The 12587-nt window shown below is 51.1% G+C and overlaps 1 long non-coding RNA gene across 1 annotated transcript; it reads left to right on the forward strand.

Moving 5' to 3' along the window:
- Nucleotides 1-314: 314 nt before the first annotated feature.
- Nucleotides 315-2538, forward strand: LOC149404052 (uncharacterized). The gene is made up of 3 exons (XR_016295512.1): nucleotides 315-625; nucleotides 1398-1507; nucleotides 2469-2538. It is a non-coding gene; the product is annotated as an uncharacterized LOC149404052 (long non-coding RNA).
- The last annotated feature ends 10049 nt before the right edge of the window (nucleotides 2539-12587 follow it).

Here is a 12587-nt window from a genome sequence, read left to right on the forward strand (position 1 = left end):
AGAAATAAATTCTCTAGGATGAGAATTATTTTCGAGAAACCTTAAATATATTTAAATTAATCAAGAACGAACGAGGAAATTCTCGGTTTGAATAACTTAATTAAAAGTTCGAGCGAGTACGGGTTTTAGTCACAAAATTTTGTGACAAGGACGTGATTGTAACGTTTTTGGAGTTATTTGGAAATAAAAACGTGAGAGTGGGGTTGATTTTAGAAGATGGAGGAAAAGTAGAGTTAGTAATTAAATAACCCATTCTTTCTCTTTCTCTTATCTTCTTCTATCTTCTACTCTCTTCTTTTCCCTTCTTCACGTAACTTCTTTTTTCTTCTTCCCCTCCACTCGCGCGCGACTCTGCAGAAAACAAGAAAGGAAAAAAAAATTTCCAGCAGCCATCAAAGCTCGGGAAACCCCTCACCACTCGGCCATAGTCACCTCATCTTCTCCCTTTTCCTTTCTTCTTCTTCCTCGTCTTCGTCGCTTTGTCTCCCGCGCATCTCACAGCGATCGCGCGCGCGCTCCGGCGAGGAGAACGGCCGCCGCGAGCTCACCCAAAGCCGCCGACCAAGGAAGAACCACCGGAATCGAGAGAGAGCACGCCGGAGAGTCCAATTCCTCCAGAAACAAGGTAAATCTCCTTGACCCGAATTGGAAACTAGGGTTTTGAGAAATTGGTTTTGGGGATTTCGTTCTTTGATCATTTCTGAAGAATTGGAGGTGATTAGTTGTTATTTGAGTTTAATAATCGATATTGATGACTTGAAATTGAAGAAATTGAACTCGAATTTGTTTGTTGGCCGTGTGACGTGAATTTTGGCCGAGAGTGTTTTTGGTTTTGTTGGATTTGTGAATTGAACTCGATTTGGTTTGGAATTGTTTTGGCTCTGTGTGTTGTTTTGAAATTCCGAGTCAGTGAAGATCATTGTTGTGCTAGAATTATGAGGCTGTGATGATTATGAGATGTTAAAATTGTTTGGTTGATGTGAAAATCTTGGCCGTGTGGTCGTTATGCCTGTGTGACTTGTTGTGGTTGTTTGGGTGTTTGTAGCCGTGAGCCATATTGTGATATTGTGGCCTTGAGACTGTTGTGTATCTATAATTTGAGCCTCGGGTCTTAATTCTTGGATTTGGTTAACGTGACTTGAAGAAATGACATGAGTTTTGGATTATTGTGATTATAGTTTCGGGATTTGGGAATTTGGAATTTAAAGTGATGATTTGTGATTTGTGATTTGAGATGAGTTTGTTCGTTTCGAGTTTGGTTAGCTCGTTTTTGAGATAGAAAAGTTATGTCAAGTAAAGTGAATTTGTTGACAAGTTATATGGTTTATTGACATGTTTGAGAGTTTATGACAAGTTGGAGATATGGTGACTGATAAGATTTCAACTTTGGATTTTAGTTTCTCGACACTTCAGAACGTGTTAACGCTCCAGGTCGTGTAGAGTCTCAGGAAGCGTGAAAAGAAAGGAAACTCCGGAAGTCAACAATTTTCAGACGATCTTTTTCCGGGTAAGTGTGGAGACTTAAGTCAACTACATACCAAGGGAATAACCCTGTTTACGTGCATTATTGTTTGTTAGTAAACAAGAATAGGAAAGCTTTAAAATCGAATAATCTCAAAGATTAAGGCTTCGGCCGCTTTTCCTGAAAACTTAGCGTGAGTTCGCTCAATAAGTTCAAACGTAAGATTTGTGAAACCCAGCCTCTGATATGTGATATAGTTATTCCTTAGGATCTGTGATTGACCCGTTAGAACGGGGGAGACAGGAGAGCCATGTTTAACTCTCGAATTCAAATCGAGGGTAGAAGTACCGGGAGTCACATCCCGAGTCTTCAACCTAAAACACTAACGAGCATAAAAGAGAAATGAAATATCTTTCAGGATTTATCCTGAGTCGCTCTCCTGTAAGTAGCATAGGTGTGTACTCTGAGTGCAGCAGAGTACCCGAACCTTAAAGAATTGTTGTGTCGATGGTACCAAAATGAAATGGACCCTGACGGGCTATGAGGGCCTGGGGGATTGCGTTGAGTACTCATTTATCGGGAAGTCGACCAAGAGTCGCACCCGATCTTGTTACCAGGTTATGAAGACCTGAAGAATGCACCTTGACGGGCTATGAGGGCCTGGGGGTTGCGCCGATGTCGAATGAAGTGGTACCATTAGTGGATCCCAGACTAACATTAAAACTCTTAGGCCGCCGGACGACTGCTGCTCGAAGTCTAAGGCTGGTCTCTTGTCGTTCTGAAGGTTATAGCGGGGGATGTGTGTAACCTTAAAGACGACAAGTACTAGTTAGAATGTGTACACATGAGTCATGCTCTAGACTTGTTAGACTTGCATTCATGCATTCTTACGTGCTTGTTTGCACGTCACCTGTTATCACATGGCATTTAGTCGCTTTATTTTTCTAAGTTAGACTCCCACTTGCTGAGTCAATCGACTCATAGTTTATGACCCTTGGTAATGTAGAGAAGGGCAAGACGGCGATGTGAGCAAGGAAATGAAGACGAAGACCGGGCGTGTATCTCTTGACCTTTGGGCTATGGAGACTCTCTCGGGATCAACCTCTTCTATAGTTATAACTATATTTTGTTGAACCCTTTCCTAAACTACGCTCCTAAAACTATCTCCTGTAATTATACGTAAACCCAGGAGCTGTTATGTAAATATTTAGAGTCGTAGCGAGACTCAAAGTTTGAATTGAGAAAAACGAAAAATTTACCCAGGTTTTTATATAACGACTTATAATACTTATATGATATCATATTACGTTTAACATAAGTATTAAGATTATTATGTTTATTTGATTCTGTTTCTGTTGATATGAGATATATTGTTATATTGATGTTGTGACTTGTGACGTAACCCACCGTCACGGCTCGTGAACCGGCGACGAGAGGTCGCGGGTCGTGACGATGTCCCTCTCCTTGATTCCTCTTTCTCTTAGTGAGACCTACAGCAGTGTGAAGTTCCTTCATAAGCTTGGTAACAGTGTACTCTAGCTTGTTTATGAAGTAGTTCATCTTGGAGGTATCAAGAGATGCGGGGAGAGTTTCTAAGATCATATCTATGATATTCTTCTCATCAATCTCAGATCCTAGGATTTCCATTTCATTTAGGTAACTAATGATCAGCATCATATGGTCCTTAACAGGAGTCCTAGCCTTCATGCAACAGTTCATAAACTGTCGGACTGCTTGTAGCCTTGTTTGACGCCTTTGCCCTCCAAACATCTCAAGGAGATTGTAGAGCATGTCAGCGGCAGTCTTGATGTCACGATGTTGCTCTTTCAGCATATTGTTCATAGATGCCAAGATATAGCACCTCACAATCTCATCGGATCGAAGCCAGGCCGCTAAGGCGTCATTGTCCTCTTGAATTGAATCATCATTCGTCAGAGGAGGACACGGGGTGGTGAGTACCCATTTGTGCTTGTTAACGGTAGGTATTATGTCGAGGTTATGTTTCGAATCTACGTAGTTTTCGTTTTCGAGTTTGATCGAGGAAAGAAAGATTGAGAGATGGTTGAGAGACATATTGCCTATATAAGTTGAAACAAGTTTATGATTAGTCTTTGGTTTAGGATTTAAGTTTTATTAAGACTTTTGTAAAATCCAAAGGTGTTATAAACCAAACGATAATTTACTCCCTCAAGAGAAGGCCGCAAAAAATCTCCATTTATAAGTAAATGACACATCATTAATGCTAAGCCAAGATGTCAATACATCTATTTTGACTAGCCACCTTTTAAATTGGTTTGATCACTCACATCCTTTCGCAGAGCCTCAAGGGAGGATTACTAGGGATTGAGCCTAAGTGTGTAACCAACCACTTAGTCCAAAAGATCAGCTTTGAAAAACAATCCCCCAAGGGGAGGCCTTGTCATCATTGCATCACTCTCGGACGTAGCTCATTGAGCAATGATCGAAGCAATAACGCCTTGGAGTACTCACATTTAAGTGAGGGTCGCAAGAGCGGCTCTTAGTCCCACGTTATTGCATCTTTCACTAGTGTTGGGGATCGCGGGTTATGTTTTCGCACGAAAATGAACAACTATTTAAAACCTCGGGCGGTTCGATCCAAGGCCGGACCAAGTGATCACACCCGGGCCAAGAGTGGGAACCCGATAGTCTCGAGCTAGGGTTTTCTCCGATCAACCCGCCTCTCGGGAGAGGTAGGGGGTGAGGAGGAGGAGTGACCGTGCCTTGGTTGTCGGCTGCCTACGTACCCGTGCGTGGGATCAGGTCAGAACGTAGTTCAAGCGTGTGATACGCAGTATGAGGCGCGGAGCCTTGATGGAGAAGCGTACTCGACGAAGGAGACGGGGCGCGAGGAGTCCTCGGCGGCGTCTCAGGACTTCGGAGATCGCGAGCGCGAGAGAGAATGTGTGTTTTCTCTCTTTTGGAGACGTGGAAGACTCTAAGTCAAGAGTTCCTTGTTGTGGCGGAGATTCCGGACGCGTAGGCGATTCCTAGTCGGAAATGCAGGACGCGTAGGCGATTTCTTGTCAGAAATGGCAGACGCGTCTAGGGTGCTAGACGCGTAGGCGATTTTCAGTCGAAAACCGTTAGAGCACTCGTGGGCTCAAGATTAATCGCTCGATCAAGAGAGGCGGCACTCGGGAGTCCCCGGAAAGCGCTTCAGAATCTCCGAGAGCGAGAAATCGTGGAGAATCCACTTCAGGCCAAGGATGGCATCTAGAGAAGCGGAGAGAAGTCTCAAGTTCCTTGAGAAAGAATGGGATGGCATTTCCCCTCAATGAGAGAGGGTATTTATAGGTGTTTGGGGGCCTTAGGAGGCTCCTTTTTCGTCCATGTGGGATTAGGAACGCGCGCGCCATCAAGTGGAGGCGCACGGCGCGCGCGGCGCGCGGCGCAGGGGGCGCGGCGCGCGGCATAGGGGGCGCGGCGCGCGCTTCACCAGGCGCGGCGCGCGATGTGCGGCGCGGGATGCGCGGCGCGGGCGTGTCATCGCGCGGCGCGCGGTCTGCCTGGCGCGGCGCGCGGGCTGCTGTGCTTGGTTGGCCGGCGCGGCTGCGCGCGCGGCGCATGGCCCGCCTCGTCGGGCTCTTGCGGGCCTTCGAATACCATTCTTGCCACATGAAATATGAAGGTTTCTACTTGGCGAGAGTGACTCGATTCTAGGAGCGACTCGAGGCTCGACTCGAGGAGTGAAGCTCGACTCGAGGAGACCGACTCGAGGAACAACCCAAGGCTCGACTCGAGGAACGACTCGGGGCTCGACTCGAGGGGCATGAGGATTTGGCACGAGGACTTGTCAGTCGACTCGTGAGAGAAGGCTCGCCGCTCTTTAGGACCTCCGGCCTGACCATCGGCCCTTTGAATGGCGTGTCTTCTTGGCGTCTCGGGTTTTCCGAAAACGACCGACAACATTAGCCCCCCAAGTTCATTGCTCGGGAGGCCCCGGGCGGTGAACTTTTAGTTGTTTCCGCCGGGTGTTTGAGGAAAATAGACTTTCCAGAGCTTCACTGTTGCTAAGCCTTTGTGATTATAAAGAATACTCTCACAATTGCTAGTGCTCTCTCTCGCTTTTCCGTCTCTCTCGACACGAGTGTGTGATGTACACGTGGAGGAGGATCCAAGCGGATAGGAGGCGTAGCTCAATGTGGGCGAGGCGAACGCGCTTGCGTTCGTCGCTCTAGCCCCGGAGCAAATGGGATATGCATGCGCAAGTGGGGCGTGCATTTGTGTAGAGGTGTGCCGGCGCGTCGCGGCTTATTGATCTTTTGGCAATGTTACGCCCGAGTTAACCTTCGATGGCGTTTTGTTTGATAATATCATCAATCCGGAGTCCGTGGGACTCGATGGTGACTAGCAGGGTGACGATTTTGCAATCGTGACCTATTAGGGGAAGATCATGGCTTCCGTCTCGGCCAGCTTGGAAGGCGACTGCACTTTTGCATTTTGCAAAGGCGTGCTCATTCCGAGGTCTCGAAGACGGAGGTTGATGATGCGGGCTGATGCTTCGAGAAGACGGAGTGGCACCTGGCGGAAGGCTCTGCCGCACCGGAGGGCTTCGACTGCTCGGGGATAAACGCTAAAAGTTTGACCACGCATCAAGCATAAGTCGGCCTCACGGGGCATCCGCCATTCTCGCCTCGGTGACGCTTCTTCGTCTGCGTTCGGAAGATCGGCCCTTATTCCCCAGGCGCGAGCGCGGGTCTCTATTTTGGCTGACCTGTTCTTCAGGTCGCTCCAGATGTTAGTTCGAGGAGTGGGACTCGACTCGAGGAGACTGACTCAAGGCTCGATTCGAGGAGCGGAGCTCGACTCGAGGATACTGACTCAAGGCTCGACTCGAGGAGCGAAGCTCGACTTGAGGAGACTGAATCAAGTCTGAACTCAAGGAGCGAAGCTCAACTCGGGGAGCCGACTCAAGTCTCAACTCGAGGGGCTAGGCTCGACTCGGGGAGCCGACTCAAGTCTCAACTCGAGGGGCTAGACTCGACTCAAGGATACTGGTTAGTCATTAAGGAATATGACTCCACTCGAGGAGCGATGCTCGACTCGAGGAGTATAACTCGATTCGAGGAGCAAGACTCAACTCGGGGAGAATGACTTGATGAGTGATGCTCGACTCGAGAGGGATGACTCGAGGAGAGCGACTCGACTCGAGGAGCATGGCTCGATTCGAGGAGGGTGTGACTCGACTTGAGGAGGATGTCTTGACTCGAGGAGCAGTGCTCGACTCAAGGAGAATGATTTGACTCAAGGAGCAAGACTCGACTCAAGGAGCGTGACTCAACTCGAGGAGCGAGGCTTGACTCGAGGAGAATGACTCGACTCAAGGAGCGAGACTCGACTCAAGGAGCGTGACTCAACTCGAGGAGCGAGGCTTGACTCGAGGAGAATGACTCGACTCAAGGAGCGAAGCTCGACTTCGAGGAGAATAACTCGATTTGAGGAGCGAAGCTCAACTCGAGGAAAATGACTCGACTCGAGAAGCGAAGCTTGACTCGAGGAGGATGACTCAATTTGAGGAGCGAAGCTCAACTCGAGGAAAATGACTCGACTCGAGAAGCGGAGCTCGACTCGAGGGGGATGACTCGACTCGAGGAGCGAAGCTCGACTCGAGGAGAATGACTTGACTCGAGGAGCGAAGCTCAACTCGAGGAGACTGACTCGATTTGAGGAGCAAGGCTCGACTCGAGGAGAATGACTCAACTCGAGGAGCGAGGTCTCAGCTGGTTCAGGCCGAGCGAGGTTCTTGCTCAGAGGCGGGTGTGATTGTGCTTAGTCGGCGGTGGTGAAGATGACATGAGTTGCGCCTTGTATGGCTGTTCAGGTGCGTTCCGATTAGTCATCATACACAGCGCCTTGCGGTGACTCAGAGCGCGTCATTAGAGACGGTTGCGTGCGTTGGTTTAGGCATCGTAGGCACGTCATGAGGGATGGCCTAGATGCGGCATGTAGGTTACTTAGGTGTGTCACGAGGGACGACTTGGTTGCGCCATGTGGGCGTCTTAAGTGCGCCATGTAGGCGTCTTAGGTGCGTCACGTAGGCGTCTTACGTGCCCCATGTAGGCGTCTTAAGTGCGCCATGTAGGCGTCTTATGTGCGCCATGTAGGCGTCTTATATTGCGCCATGTAGGCGTCTTACGGGCTGCGCCTTTACGCGTCTTACGTGCGCCATGTAGGCGTCTTAGGTTGCACCATGTAGGCGTCTTACGGGTTGCGCCTTTACGCGTCTTACGTGCGCCATGTAGGCGTCTTAAGTGCGTCGCGAGGGACGGCTTTAGCCTGCATCTCGGGGATGTCTCTTGGGCGCGCCGCGGGGGCGTCTTTAGCCTGCATCTCGGGGATGTCTCTTGGGCGCGCCACGGGGGCGTCTTTAGCCTGCATCTCTGGGATGTCTCTTGGGCGCGCCACGGGGGCGTCTTTAGCCTGCATCTCGGGGATGTCTCTTGGGCGCGCCACGGGGGCATCTTTAGCCTGCATCTCGGGGATGTCTTACGGCGCGCCACGGAGGCGTCTTATGTGCACGCCTGTTCCCGTTTTGTGTTCGGGTGTTTTGTTTTGATGGAGCGTGCTTTCTTTTTGTGGAGCGTACTTTCTTGAGGATTTTGAGCGTACTTTCCATTGCCTATGGCACTAGCCCCCCGAGTTTTGGGTTTACAAGTGTAACCTTTGATGATTAAAAATCTTTGATAAAGTGGATTTTGAAAGAAAAACATCGAACTTTATTAATATTGCAAAAAATTTGAAATCCTAAAACGTTGGCTCGTAGGCCTTATTGAATGTTTAGAAAGCAAAGAAATAAAATGGGGGGATCGCTGGCTAGTGGTAGTACTCTCTTCCAGTGTTCCGCATTCCACAGGCGATAGATCGTTGTCTCGTCCATGTATGACCTGGTAGACCGTGTGGGGTCCCTGATGAGGACGCCGTTACCTTGCACTTGGGTGTCATGCATGTGTCTTTATGGACTTCGCGGAGGACCTTGGTCGACTCGACGCTATCTCTGAGCTGAGAGATCGTGTTAACCGTCTTTTTAGCGGTCTTTCCATCGATTCCCTGGATGTAGCATATTCTGGCTTGGGATTGATCTCCAGCCATGATGCCGATTCCATCCTTGGTAGGGAACTTCACCAGTAGGTGGTATGTTGAAGTGATTGCCCTTAGCCGGTTCAACGTGGGTCGCCCAACGATTACGTTGTAGGGGGACTCTTGGTCGACCACTAGGAATGGGACCATGTGAACGACTTCAATGCCTCCGGGAGTTCCGAAGGTGACCGGCAGATCGATGACGCCTTTAGTCATGACTCTCTTCCCAGTGAACCCGAATAGTGGCGTTTGGGTCGGAGTTGGGCGTAGCCCCCCGAGCTTCATGCGCTCTAGGGTGGACTTGAAAATTATGTCGGCAGCACTGCCGTTGTCGATGAGAACTCTTTTCACCAAGTTATTAGCTACTTGGGCTTTGAGCACAATTGCGTCATTGTGCGGATGCACAACTCGCTTGGCCTCTTTGTTGGTGAAATGCATCGTCTCGTGAGGCACGGACGGAGGTTCTTCATACGTGAGGTTGACGTGCATAGCAGCGTCTTCTTGAGCCACGGCCTTTAGGAATTTTTTCCGTTGTCGGGCCGAATCTCCATCTTGTGGACCTCCCAATATGGTGATCACAGCGTGGAGTTGTAGATTGGCATTGGCAGTAGCCGTGGTTCGGTCGGCAGAAGCGGCTGTTCCTCCTCCCCTGCCAGACTGTGGTCTGTTCGAGGTGGGGCCCGCAGCGCTAATCATGCGTAACACGAACTCTTTTAGCTCACCCCGTTGGATCAATGCCTCGATCTGCCTTTTAAGACTATAGCATTCAGAGGTCAAGTGACCGTATTCCTGATGGAACTCGCAATATTTAGATCTATCGCGAGTCGCGGGATCTTTGTTCATTGGAGCCGGGGGAGTGAACTTGTCACGCGCTAAAGCTAGGATTTGCTCCGGCGTTGTGTTCAACGGTGTGAACGACGAGTAGCCCTTAAAGTCTTCCGCAAGTCGCGGCTTCTGGGGCATCGGACGTCGTCTATTAAAAGTCTGACCTCCTCTGTTTCGCCTTTTACGGGAGTTTCCTTGCTCGTCGCTAGGCTCGTCTCGGTGGTGAGGGCTTTGATCGTTGCCCTTGCGACCATCGAGGTAATCTTCGACTCCCATGAAGGTCTTGGCTCGAGTCATTAACTCGGCCATGGTAGAAGGGACACGGCCGACGATGGACTTAAGGAAGTCACTTGTGCGCAAGCCTTCAGTGATGGCGGTGATTGCGTCTTTGTCGTCAAAGCGATCGACCTTATTCGATTCTTCAGTGAATCGGGCGAGGTATCGTCTAAGAGACTCGCCATCCTCTTGCCTGATTGACCACAGGTACATCTTGGTCTTCTTTTGGACCATAGACGTAGCGAACCGTGCTAGGAACATGTCCTTCAGGTCTTTGAACGAGCGGATGCTTCCCGGCCTTAAGTTCTTGAACCACTCGAAGCCGGGTCCGGCGAGGGTAAGACTAAAAGCTTGGCACATAGCGCCGGGAGTGACACCCTGCATCGTCATCCAGGTTTCATAGTGCTGGATGTGGTAAGCAGGATCTGCTTTTCCATTATATGGAGCGAGGTTCGGTAGTTTGAAATTTCCCGTACATACCTCGGCTAATATCTGAGCCGTGAAAGGCGAGGACTTCTCCTCAACGACCCCATAGGCACTTCCACCTATTCCGTGTTCTCGGAGATCTCGTACTTCATTTCGAAGATTGTGGATCATTGTGATCACATCGAGACCGGTAGTCTGAGTAACTCCCTGTTCGGGAGGAGTCACCTGTCGTCTTTCATTTGACCCTTGACCCGTTCGGCGGTTCCCGTTAGTTGGGGCTGCTGCGGGGATGTTTGGCCGAGAGCTTAGTCGCTCCCTTAGGTCATCGCCACGCTCGATGCGTTGGGCGGTGAGGTGATCCCTAAGATCTGGGCTGGTCGTTCGGAGGCGCAGGCTTCGTCTGCGACGGCGCGCTCTCCGCGTGCCCTGACTCTCCTCAACGTTCTCCCTTCGACCTAGTCGGTCGAGGGCCGAGCGTCGGGAGTTTCCCTCTTGAGAAGCAGCCGGCGCGTCGCCTTTCCGGGGTAGGGGATTCGAAGGACCGGCTTCAAACATGGCGGGGAGTCCTCCGTCCTTCGTGAGAGAAGTGTCTCGATATCCTCCGGATCGCAAGTACCCTCATAGTCAGGGTCACGGTCGTGGCTTTCCTCGTTGAGGTTCTCAGGATCCCCGTTGGGGGTCATTGCGTTATGCGCGGGTTGCTTCGCAGCCAGTCGGCTGTGGTACCTCGCGTTCTTTGCCTTTAGTTGGCGGACGTTCTCCTCCAACTCCATGATGCGGTGGTCCCTGCTATCTGGAGATGGAGATGGTGAGCGGGTCGAGCTCTCTTCATGGAGCGACTCTTCGTCACCATGCGCTCGGGAGCGCAAGAAGTATTTCTTGGTCCCAGTGACGTTTTCGGGGTTGTTCACGCCCTCAGAACGTACGGGTGGTTGAGTACTCATCTTTTCTCAAGTTCGAGAAAGTTGAGTTTGTAGAAGAAAAGAAGAAGATGAACAGAAGGGATTTCGGGCTGAACAGGTCGGGAAGTCCCCTCCTTCTAGCGCCAAAATGTTGTCGCACGAAAATGAACAACTATTTAAAACCTCGGGCGGTTCGATCCAAGGCCGGACCAAGTGATCGCACCCGGGCCAAGAGTGGGAACCCGATAGTCTCGAGCTAGGGTTTTCTCCGATCAACCAGCCTCTCGGGAGAGGTAGGGGGTGAGGAGGAGGAGTGACCGTGCCTTGGTTGTCGGCTGCCTACGTACCCGTGCGTGGGATCAGGTCAGAACGTAGTTCAAGCGTGTGATACGCAGTATGAGGCGCGGAGCCTTGATGGAGAAGCGTACTCGACGAAGGAGACGGGGCGCGAGGAGTCCTCGGCGGCGTCTCAGGACTTCGGAGATCGCGAGCGCGAGAGAGAATGTGTGTTTTCTCTCTTTTGGAGACGTGGAAGACTCTAAGTCAAGAGTTCCTTGTTGTGGCGGAGATTCCGGACGCGTAGGCGATTCCTAGTCGGAAATGCAGGACGCGTAGGCGATTTCTTGTCAGAAATGGCGGACGCGTCTAGGGTGCTAGACGCGTAGGCGATCTTCAGTCGAAAACCGTTAGAGCACTCGTGGGCTCAAGATTAATCGCTCGATCAAGAGAGGCGGCACTCGGGAGTCCCCGGAAAGCGCTTCAGAATCTCCGAGAGCGAGAAATCGTGGAGAATCCACTTCAGGCCAAGGATGGCATCTAGAGAAGCGGAGAGAAGTCTCAAGTTCCTTGAGAAAGAATGGGATGGCATTTCCCCTCAATGAGAGAGGGTATTTATAGGTGTTTGGGGGCCTTAGGAGGCTCCTTTTTCGTCCATGTGGGATTAGGAACGCGCGCGCCATCAAGTGGAGGCGCACGGCGCGCGGCGCAGGGGGCGCGGCGCGCGGCATAGGGGGCGCGGCGCGCGGGTCACCAGGCGCGGCGCGCGATGTGCGGCGCGGGATGCGCGGCGCGGGCGTGTCATCGCGCGGCGCGCGGTCTGCCTGGCGCGGCGCGCGGGCTGCTGTGCTTGGTTGGCCGGCGCGGCTGCGCGCGCGGCGCATGGCCCGCCTCGTCGGGCTCTTGCGGGCCTTCGAATACCATTCTTGCCACATGAAATATTAAGGTTTCTACTTGGCGAGAGTGACTCGATTCGAGGAGCAACTCGAGGCTCGACTCGAGGAGTGAAGCTCGACTCGAGGAGACCGACTCGAGGCTCGACTCGAGGAACAACCCAAGGCTCGACTCGAGGAACGACTCGGGGCTCGACTCGAGGGGCATGAGGATTTGGCACGAGGACTTGTCAGTCGACTCGTGAGAGAAGGCTTGCCGCTCTTTAGGACCTCCGGCCTGACCATCGGCCCTTTGAATGGCGTGTCTTCTTGGCGTCTCGGGTTTTCCGAAAACGACCGACAACAGGTTACAAACAACGAATATAACCCTCCCACTTAGTTTTTGGAGATGGTTCATCGACTCTTATAAGTTCAGAAACAAATTTCCTA

This window comes from Urtica dioica, chromosome 2 (genome assembly GCF_054948205.1).
Source record: "Urtica dioica subsp. dioica isolate 48M chromosome 2, U.dioica_male_clone48M_v1_H2, whole genome shotgun sequence".
NCBI classification, from domain to species: Eukaryota; Viridiplantae; Streptophyta; class Magnoliopsida; order Rosales; family Urticaceae; genus Urtica; species Urtica dioica.